At 33.7% G+C, this 9,313-nt stretch overlaps 1 protein-coding gene across 1 annotated transcript in view; it reads left to right on the top strand.

Moving 5' to 3' along the window:
- Positions 1–2,949: 2,949 nt before the first annotated feature.
- Positions 2,950–9,313, top strand: part of CCDC102B (coiled-coil domain containing 102B) — a 136,611-nt gene continuing 130,247 nt past the window's right edge. The window contains exon 1 of the mRNA XM_058831864.1: positions 2,950–3,027. The gene's annotated coding sequence lies outside the window, so the exon portion shown is untranslated. The remainder of the gene's footprint in view (positions 3,028–9,313) is intronic.

Raw genomic sequence — 9,313 nt, 5'->3', positions numbered from 1 at the left:
ATTAAAAATTACTTCTATTAATAAAAAATAACTGGCATATATATGTGGTTTTTTAAAAATACTTAAGGAAGCCCAGTTTCAAAAGGTTACAATTTTAGTACTTCATATCCCTCTCCATTTTCCAATTTCAATTGTTGGAATGTTCTGGTTTATTGCCATTTGTATTTGAAGTGCTTTATTGTTTTTGGCTTGAATGATAATTTCTTATATCTGCTAAGGAAATTGCATCAATACAGTAAATATTGTAAACTTCCATGTTTTGAGAAAGACTTGCTCTAACTTTCCTCTGAGACAAATTATTTAATCTTCTTCACTGGCTCATTGATCCTGAAAAGGATCAGGTCTCTTCCTTTGTGATCCCCCAAAGGGATGAGTCTTGACATTTAAAAATTCAGAATTTGGCTTTAATGTTTTCTTAATATTTCTCTGTGGATCTTGGAATAAGCAGGTCAGGCGTGCTGCCAAAGTTCAAATGGACTCAAATTGAAGGGAGTCTATCCCACCCTAATCAAGAGTGCAACAGCACGATTGACAACTAAGGCCATACATGGAAACGTATGTTCTAGATTATTAATGCTGTCTATAGGCTTTATCATATTTTCTCAGTACAATATTCTTACAAAAATAATGACCAGAGTTGCTCATCATTCTCTTCGTGAGCATATATGAATGTTCTTAGTATGAACTAAGAATTGTTTACATACATGGAGTCTTCTAGGAAGACAATTCAACTCCGTATGTGGAGGTGATGAGTTAGCAAACTTGCATACTGGCAACATCTGTTCTGCAGTTATTGCAGTGACACAGCATCAAGGTAAATGGTCAAATGAGACTAAAAACCAAGACTATATTTGCAAATAAAGATACAAAAATAGCATGGTTACTTCCCAATTTTACTGTAATTTTTTTAGTTAAATTTGGATGCATTTTTAACAATGGTATAAAATCAAGATTCCTCCAAGAATTGCTGATTACAACAGAATGCAACAGAATAGAAGCTGAGGGGGGTTTATAGCTTTACTATTTACTATTGGTCCATTATACATAATTATTTTTTGTGCCTTTTTTTCTTGAAAGCATACAGTTTTCCTTCCCTAAAGGTAATCAAATAACACTTCCAGGAGTACTAGTTCCTTCACATGCTGTAATGACACTTTTTTCCTTTGTGCTTATTTATTTTTGAATGATAAATTCTCCATTACATATCTTCACTTGCATGACCAAGTTTCTTCACTTCCTTTCAGACAAAAAAAATGTGCATCAATTTCTTTAGAAACCACAAATTTTTTTGAATATGGGCAATAGAACAGCCTTCTTGGATGCACTCAGAGATCATAGCAAGTGAAGAATGGTGAAAAATGAATGGGAAATCTCATGAATGGGTTCAAATGTGAGTTGTTAGAAGCTTAAGTTATGATGTGTATATAATTTGATTTCTTAAAATGTGAAGTAATTTCCCTCAGTAGGGGTAATGGAATGTAGCCAGAGAGTGTTCTAGTGGGAGATGGGGTCTATTTAGTTGCTAAAGAGCCATGCAAGATGCATGAAGTAGCTGTTGCCTTATTTTATTGTTTGGATTTGGGTTTTGTTGGGCTGGGTTTTTTTTGTGTGTGTGTGTTTTTAATATGATGCAGACTTGTGGTTTTGTTTTGTTGTGGTGTTAGGTTTAGTTTGGGTTTTTATGCTTCAGTTTGGGATTGTTTTATGTGGAGTCATATTTTTTTGCCTTGGATTTTGTTTTTTTTTCCTTTGCTTTGTGGCTTTTGCTTGGTTTGGGTTTTTAACAGAAATGTATAGAGAGATTTTTTTCACCTATTTTACTTACGTCTTTTGGGAGACAATGTCTTTTGTCTCCTGGCAGTGGAAAAGATTTTATGAGTCATAGAAGAGTGGGAGGATGTGCTAGTTCATTTCCCTAAAATATTTTAAAAAAACTAAATTTGAAAGTCTTACTGTCAGACAACAGAAGGGTCATGCAACTATAGCTAATATTCCTGATGGAAAGACTACCTGCTATAATGCTGCTAAAAGTGTTGGGATATTAGCAGGGAAGTAGAGATATGTCCCTTAAAGCTAAAGGAAATCTGGCTTCTCAGTCTGAGATTGTGACACGGGAGTTGTCAGTATTCTGTACATTATGAGGGTTTTTTTTTTTAATGAGAAATGTTTGGCTTTTCACAGCTATGGCAAATCATCCCAGCTCTGTCTAACTATGTAAGTATGCCTTGAGGACCTGCCAATTAGGTAGCCTCTGATATCAGGCTTGGGACACTGGTGTCATGCTTTGTCATGTTGGTTACAAAAATGTTGGAGTTTGTATTCCAGAAAGAAATATTTCTTACCTTATATTTTAATATGTAACTGTAAATTTTAATGCAAAAAGAGCTTTTCAAAGTTTTGGGTGGTTTTTACGAACTTTCTTTGCCTTGGTCTTTCACCTCTCTGATAATCTAGAATATTCTAGTTTTTTCATAATAACTTCCAAGAGCCCCTGGCTAATTGCAGAGCTAATTATGAAAGTACAAGTATTTTCAAGGTTATATCATCCAGCTGAGTGAAAAACTAGTCTTATTTTAGGCTATTTAAAACTCAGGAGGGATGGCAGGAGCAGGTAGTGGCATAAGAATCCAACCAATTTGTATGAGTACTAGGACCTGTGCTTAAGTACTGTGATTCAAATAGCTAATTTCATTTTATACATAATTTCTGGGGGACTGGGATCACAATCTTCAGTTTAGAAAAGGAGGGAAAAATCAAAACTGAACAAATAATGATTACTGACAAACAGTATGACAGAAAGTTTTGTTTTGTATAAGTGACTTGTACTTAAAAATGTGGTTTTAGTTTTGATAATGCCTGACCAATGAGAATCTTTTTCAAGTTTCTGTGGAGTGGCCTTAATGCTGTAAATAATCCAATTGGCCAAGTCCCAGTACAGTGCAGATGAGAAAAGGATGCAGGAAATTCTGTTGTTTACACATGTGTCTGTTACACTGAGAAGCAAGAGAAGCCCAGCAAACTGAGAGGGTAAGGGGTCTTAAGCTTGTGGGTTTAATGTTTCATTTCTATAAATCTCTTGAGGGACAAAGTATGAGTTACTAACATGCTGATGGAAAGGAGGAAAACAGTCTGAAATGCCCAGCAAAAGTCCTGAAGATCAGAGTATTTGAAGTATGTGGCTAAGTTATGTCTACCTTGATTCTTCTCTTCATGTATTTTGCTACTTCTAAAATACCATCAAACATAATTTGTGTTTCAAGTGTAATAGAATTTTTACTTACTATAACCAGGTAAGTTTGTAAAATTTTCTAAGTGACAGTTTGTTAAAAAGTTGCTTCTTAGTTTTGATTAGAAATTAGTATAAATCCAGAAATTTCACAGATTAGAGTTTTACTACTGAAAACCTTTTTTAAATTACTTTGTGAAATGCATATGTAATGGCATAAACTAGTAAAACTTTGGTACCTTTTCGTGGGTGTGGTATTATGGATATAAGTGTCATGAAAATATTGTTATGAGTTTGCAGAAGTTCATACCACATTTTTTTGTTGGAAAGCAGTGTTTTCACAGCGTTTCTATTTTCATAAATTATGCAACTCAATAGTTACTTGTATAATCCTAACTTCCTTCAGAAAATAGCTGAAGATGGGATAAGAAAAATGTGTTTTTAGCTGTATGGTGTTATTCTAATGCAATGAAACATATTTTTTTGATACTATGATTTTTTGATACTTGACAAATATATTCAGTCTGTCATTATTTTAAAGGGAATTGTCAGAGATAGTGTGAGACATTGTGGATGATCCTTCAACAATGAGAACTAAGGTCAAATTTCAAAAGCAATGTTCATGAGTTTAATAAGCAGATATAGCAAATTGTACTAATGGGCTTCGTACTGACTCTCCAGATAGCTGCATTTTGTTTGTATTTGTTCTCACTGAGTCACACAAACATTTTATGAAGCAGACTGCTATAAATAATTGTATAGCTAGACTCCTAGTTTTTGGTTTAGATTTCCTGTGTTGTTAAAAAATTTACTTTTGTGTTTCTGAAAGCAGTTCTTTGCATAATATAATGAAGAAAAATGAATTTCCAAAATATATTAGGTATCATTAATAGAACTGGTCACTTCCACAGACACCTACAAAAAATTGAAATTGAAAAATGTGAAATTAGATATCTGAGGATGTTTTCTTGTGTATTTGCATGTAGCCAGATTTTAACTGAGGCCACTCTTTCACCTTAAATATAAAATACTAATGGCAACCTCAGGTAAATCTGAAAAATAAATCACTTGAAAATGAATGTGCTAAAGGAGATGTTAATGAGCAGGCTTAAATTACTGTTAACACAAGAGGGGTAGATATTGGAACCATTTGAAGTGTACAAATTTGATATTCATGGAATCATAGATTCCTAGAAAGGTTTGGGTTGGAAGGAACCTTAAGGTTCATCTAGTCCATCACCATGGACGTGGAGCCTCCCAGTACAGCGGGTTGCTTAAGGCTCCATCCAACCTGGCCAACATTCCTGGGGATGGGACATCCACAACTTCTTAGGGAAGCCAGTTCCAATGGCTCACCTAATCTATTCACTCCTACTCTTTCTTAGTCCATATTATGATCTTTAATTGACTGGTTCATTATGAAAATGATCCTTCCTGAGCAGTTTGATTCTCTGCTCATGCTAATTAAGTAATCTAGGTCTGATTTACATTGGGTTAAATAAGACTAGGTTTTTTACCAAGCCCATTCTTATTTAACATCAACACATTACTGGAGGAATGAAAGCTCCTATTGTTTTAAGTATTTTTTTAAATGTATTTTTAGTTATCTTGGATGTTTCTCCATAACTTTTGTAGGTGTCCATTTTTGTAAAAGGGATGATAACTTCCCTTCTGCCACACTGAGTAGTCACCAATTATTCAAATAAATTCTTCTCTTTTAGTGGGACTACATATTGGCCTACAGTGAGAGAGCACTGAGAGAATGAATAGTCCTGCTTCTCTATGTGTTTAAGTGGCATCTAGGAAACAACAGATGATACTCTGTGATTTATTTTATTTGATCACTCTAGTAAAAGTGGAATCCAGGTTAAAATCACAATGTGGGTTATTCCTTTGTTGGGGTCATCACGGGACCCCATTAAATCACACAAACATTAAATCACAGTCCTTGAGCTGTTGAAAGACATAGGATGGTGTTAAAATACTATACCGGTTAGGGAAAAATAGGAATAATTACCTATAAATGTCCAAATAGCAATATTTTTGTAAAGAACATTGTTAAAATAATTAATTATAGATGATACAGCTTTGAAAACTGTTCTGATAAAACCAAAAACATCTCCACAACAACAGAATTGTTAATTCTGACACAACTATATCAGAGTAGTTGAACCAGCCAAAAGGATATGCTCTGACCCAGAGAAAACAAAATATTCATGAATGTTCTTAATTGTCTACTTATGTGGGAAAATCACTGTTTCTAGACTCTGAGTAGTGTTTTGAAGAAAAATTTTTTTGTGTCCTAATAAGCATTGGAATGTTTTATATCTTAGTCTGAAACAAATCATCAGATATTTGTGATTAATTTTCCCTACTCCCAGTGTTATGAAATTTTCTTTAAAAATAGGTCATGTTTTGAATACGAAAGCATCATAAATGATTTCAACTCTAACAAGACAATTCTTGATCTCTCATATCATAAAGCATATGGTTTTAAAATACTGTCAAGATTTTTAAAAACCTGAAGAATTTCTCAGAGTAAGCAAGGATTAGAAATGAAACTTTTTCTGAGATATGCCATTGCATATTTATGTTTTATTGAAAATAAAATAAAGAAAAAAAATACCACACACACGCACACAAAAAAAAGAAAAAACAAATCACAAGCCCCCCAACTCAGTGGGTTTTGTTAGTTAAAAAAAAACAAACCTGTAAATGAAAGTGAAGCTATCCCATTCAAGGTCACTTTGCAAATGAGTAACATAGAATTGAGGTACAAACTCTAGAAAATAAACTTATGATGATTTTGTCTAAATAATGAAGCTTCTCTATACATTTGAGTTACCTCTACTGTTTGGATGAACATGTTTTAGCACTGCATCTGACCTAATTCTTGTTCAGTAAAGCGCTTCTCAGAATGGTTAATTTGTCTTCAGTTTCCTTTTTTTAACTTCCTTTTGAGGCTGAAAGAAGTCCAGCTGACCTGACCTATAGCCCAGTCTAAAAATGTGATAAAAATCCCACAGATATATGAAGTCCTCAGTTGTGTTTGGGAGTAGTTGATTTTATGCAATAAGAAACTACAGTGGCTCCCACAATGAGGTGAATTTGACTTTTGAATATAAGCAGATGAAACAAGATATAGTAGAATGCTAATATTATCAATAGCTAGGAAAGGAATTTAACCCTTGAGAATTGGACATGATTCAATGGTCTTTTGTCCTAATTGTGTGCTATAAGCTTATTTATTTGCAAATATTTGTGTTTCATATAGCTTAAGTTGCTTAACTAATACCCTGGATGAAAATCACCAACTGAATAAGATGTTTCTAGTTTTCTTGTCTTCTTTGACTTTAAACTTCCATCTGTCTTTAATGCTCGTAAAAACTTCTAAGACCAATTATGACTTATATACTCAAAGGCAGATCCAAGCTTATGGATGATGTGTACCTTGGGTATTATTTCCCTACATTTCTATAGTCTCCCCTCTTTCTGAAAAGTTCAGAGGAAATCCATGCAAGGATTTCCATGACACTCCTCTGTGTTGTGTTAAAGGGCTGCCTGTAAGTATAAGCAAGACATGTGTGCACTGGCTGAGCTCATATCCTGTAATAACATGCTGACAACTTCGATCAAGCTGAGTTTTTGAAAGTCTCTATTGTGACTGACTACTGGTTCTCTTGTAACTAAGCTGAGTGGTGTAAGAATCTACCTGCTTACCCTAGTTGTTCCTAGTAAAGTGAATGATCCTGTTAGCACTGCAGCTCATTTCAATGTGGGTTAAAAAATGTTTGTCATTCTAAACACTCACTGAAATTAACTTACTCTGGTTTTTGTGTAAACAGGAGGAAGACTCATGCACTCGGTTATTTTTAGTCGTAGCAGTGGAACTGCTGAAAAACAAACCAAACAACAAAAAAAAAATAACAACAGTATACCATTTTAATGTTATTAAGAACAAATTTTGTTGTGCTTGCAGAACAAGATGTCTATATTTTTTTCCATTTTTTTTCCATAAATCACAGGAAGTGTTCACTCATATCTTTAGCTATAAGCATTAAAAAATACAGTGTGTCGGTATAGTGAACTAGTATTAACTAATGAGAACCCTACTATTCTGAAGCTATTACCTGTTTCGAGTTTGAAAAACAGGTTACTCTGGTTCTAGAGAAATCTATGCTATTCAGAAGATACCTATTAGACTGTACCATAGCATAACTGATAGGAATTATTTTGTATTAATTTTCCCTTGCCTTATTTTAAATACACTCTGAATCTGTTCTCAATTGAAGTTTTTGTTAATATTCTGATTCATAACCTGTTTTTCCTAATAATAATTCAGACAATATATTCCACGGACAATACCAATCTTCACACAGAATCACTGAAATTAGATTAGAATTTAGGGGACTTGTCTACTTGTTTAACTCAGAATTTTACACTAGGTTTTGTAAGCCTGTTTGTAAGTAATTTACTCTGAAAGGATCTAAAACTTCATAGTTATCCTAATTACCTAGGAAGTTTATTTTGCCTTTTTTTCATTGATCATAGCCTAGTAAAAAGTGATAATCAAATCTCAAAGGGGAGTTAGCCAAGCAAACTGTCTCAAAAGCCACAGCTACAGAATTTGGTTGGGTTATGATTGGTTTAGCTTCTTCTTAATACTTAGTTCTTTTTGAGACTCTCTGGGAAAGCTGTTGTCCCTTCTCTGCGTGCATAATCTGATTATACAATATGTTTTTTCCAAGTGCAGTGGCTGAGGAATGAGTGTCAATACTACAGACTTGAGTGTATAAAAATATGGGTGAAATATTATGAAAGTTTGTGATCAAACAAAACATTCTTGGAGGAATGAAGTTACTGTAACTTATATTTAAAGCAGTACTTCAGAGCTTCTTTTGGCCTTATGGGTAGTAAATGGCGACATCTCTATGTACAAATATTTATGTTACCCGTATTTAACCCTAAGGATTTGAATACAACTTCAAAGATGTGAAGAAACATCAGCTTGTTGCTGTAAAAGACTTTGAAATATATTGCAATGATATGTAATCACTTGTATTACCCAGTAGACCTAAATCAAAGTAAGTATATAATTCTGGTTCTCATCTGAAGAAATAGTATCCAAACTGTTTAGAGTTTATTAAAATTGGCAGCCAAAAAAACCCAAAAAAGTGAAAGAAAGAGTAACATTTGTTTGTAATCTGTGACTAGCTTCCAAGTTGTTCTTTTTTATGAATGCATATGTTTACAGTATGTATATATAGTATGTAGAGTATGTATATAGTCTGTATAATATTATACAAGTTCTATTATATACATGTGTTTTAAAAAAAAAATTGAAACATTGAATAAGATTTTACTTTAAAATGGATACTTGGAGAGAAAATGGTAAAAGAAAAAAAGGAAAAACCATACATAGCACCACAGCAAAGTGGACCATGGCCTTTTTTCCTGCATCCTTTCACAGAGAGCATTTCAATTTGAGCAAGTTTTATTACCACCCCCACGCCACCCCACCACCTGCAATAATAAAGTAAAATATTCTGTGAAGGAAATCTTGTACTAAATTACTGCTTTTAATTATTGACACCTTTTGTCATAGTATAACTTAATAGAAAAAAATCACTTTACTTAGGGTTTTTATGCTCAGTGGAAAGAAATAAACACTCAGTTTTTAAAAGCTTTGAGCCATGTCAGCTATACCAGTCCTGGGGTTAAATTCTCCACGCATGGAAAATTTCACTTCATTTTACAGAAGCAACTCACACATTTAGAGAAATATATAATACCTCATGGTTAGATGAACCATGGTGTAGGCAATCATTTCAATAAAAGTATTAGTCCAAATGTAAAATTTTGAGAAACTTCATGAAGAAGTAAACGTTTCTTGCAAGACACTAATTGTTGCTGTTACCAGCATATTTTTTCTGGGTTGTTTCCCCCTGTGCTTAGAACTGACCTTCAGCCTGGGAAATATCTGGGAATGCTTGATTACATGGTTCATCCCTGTCCTTCATACACAGTGTTCTCATATTTGCAGTTTCTGTTGGCAGAATAGTTTTGGGGGATAAAGCCTTTTTTCTA

This window comes from Poecile atricapillus, chromosome 2, assembly GCF_030490865.1.
Source record: "Poecile atricapillus isolate bPoeAtr1 chromosome 2, bPoeAtr1.hap1, whole genome shotgun sequence".
Classification (NCBI taxonomy): Eukaryota; Metazoa; Chordata; class Aves; order Passeriformes; family Paridae; genus Poecile; species Poecile atricapillus.
This window is presented reverse-complemented; position numbering and strand designations above follow the sequence as displayed.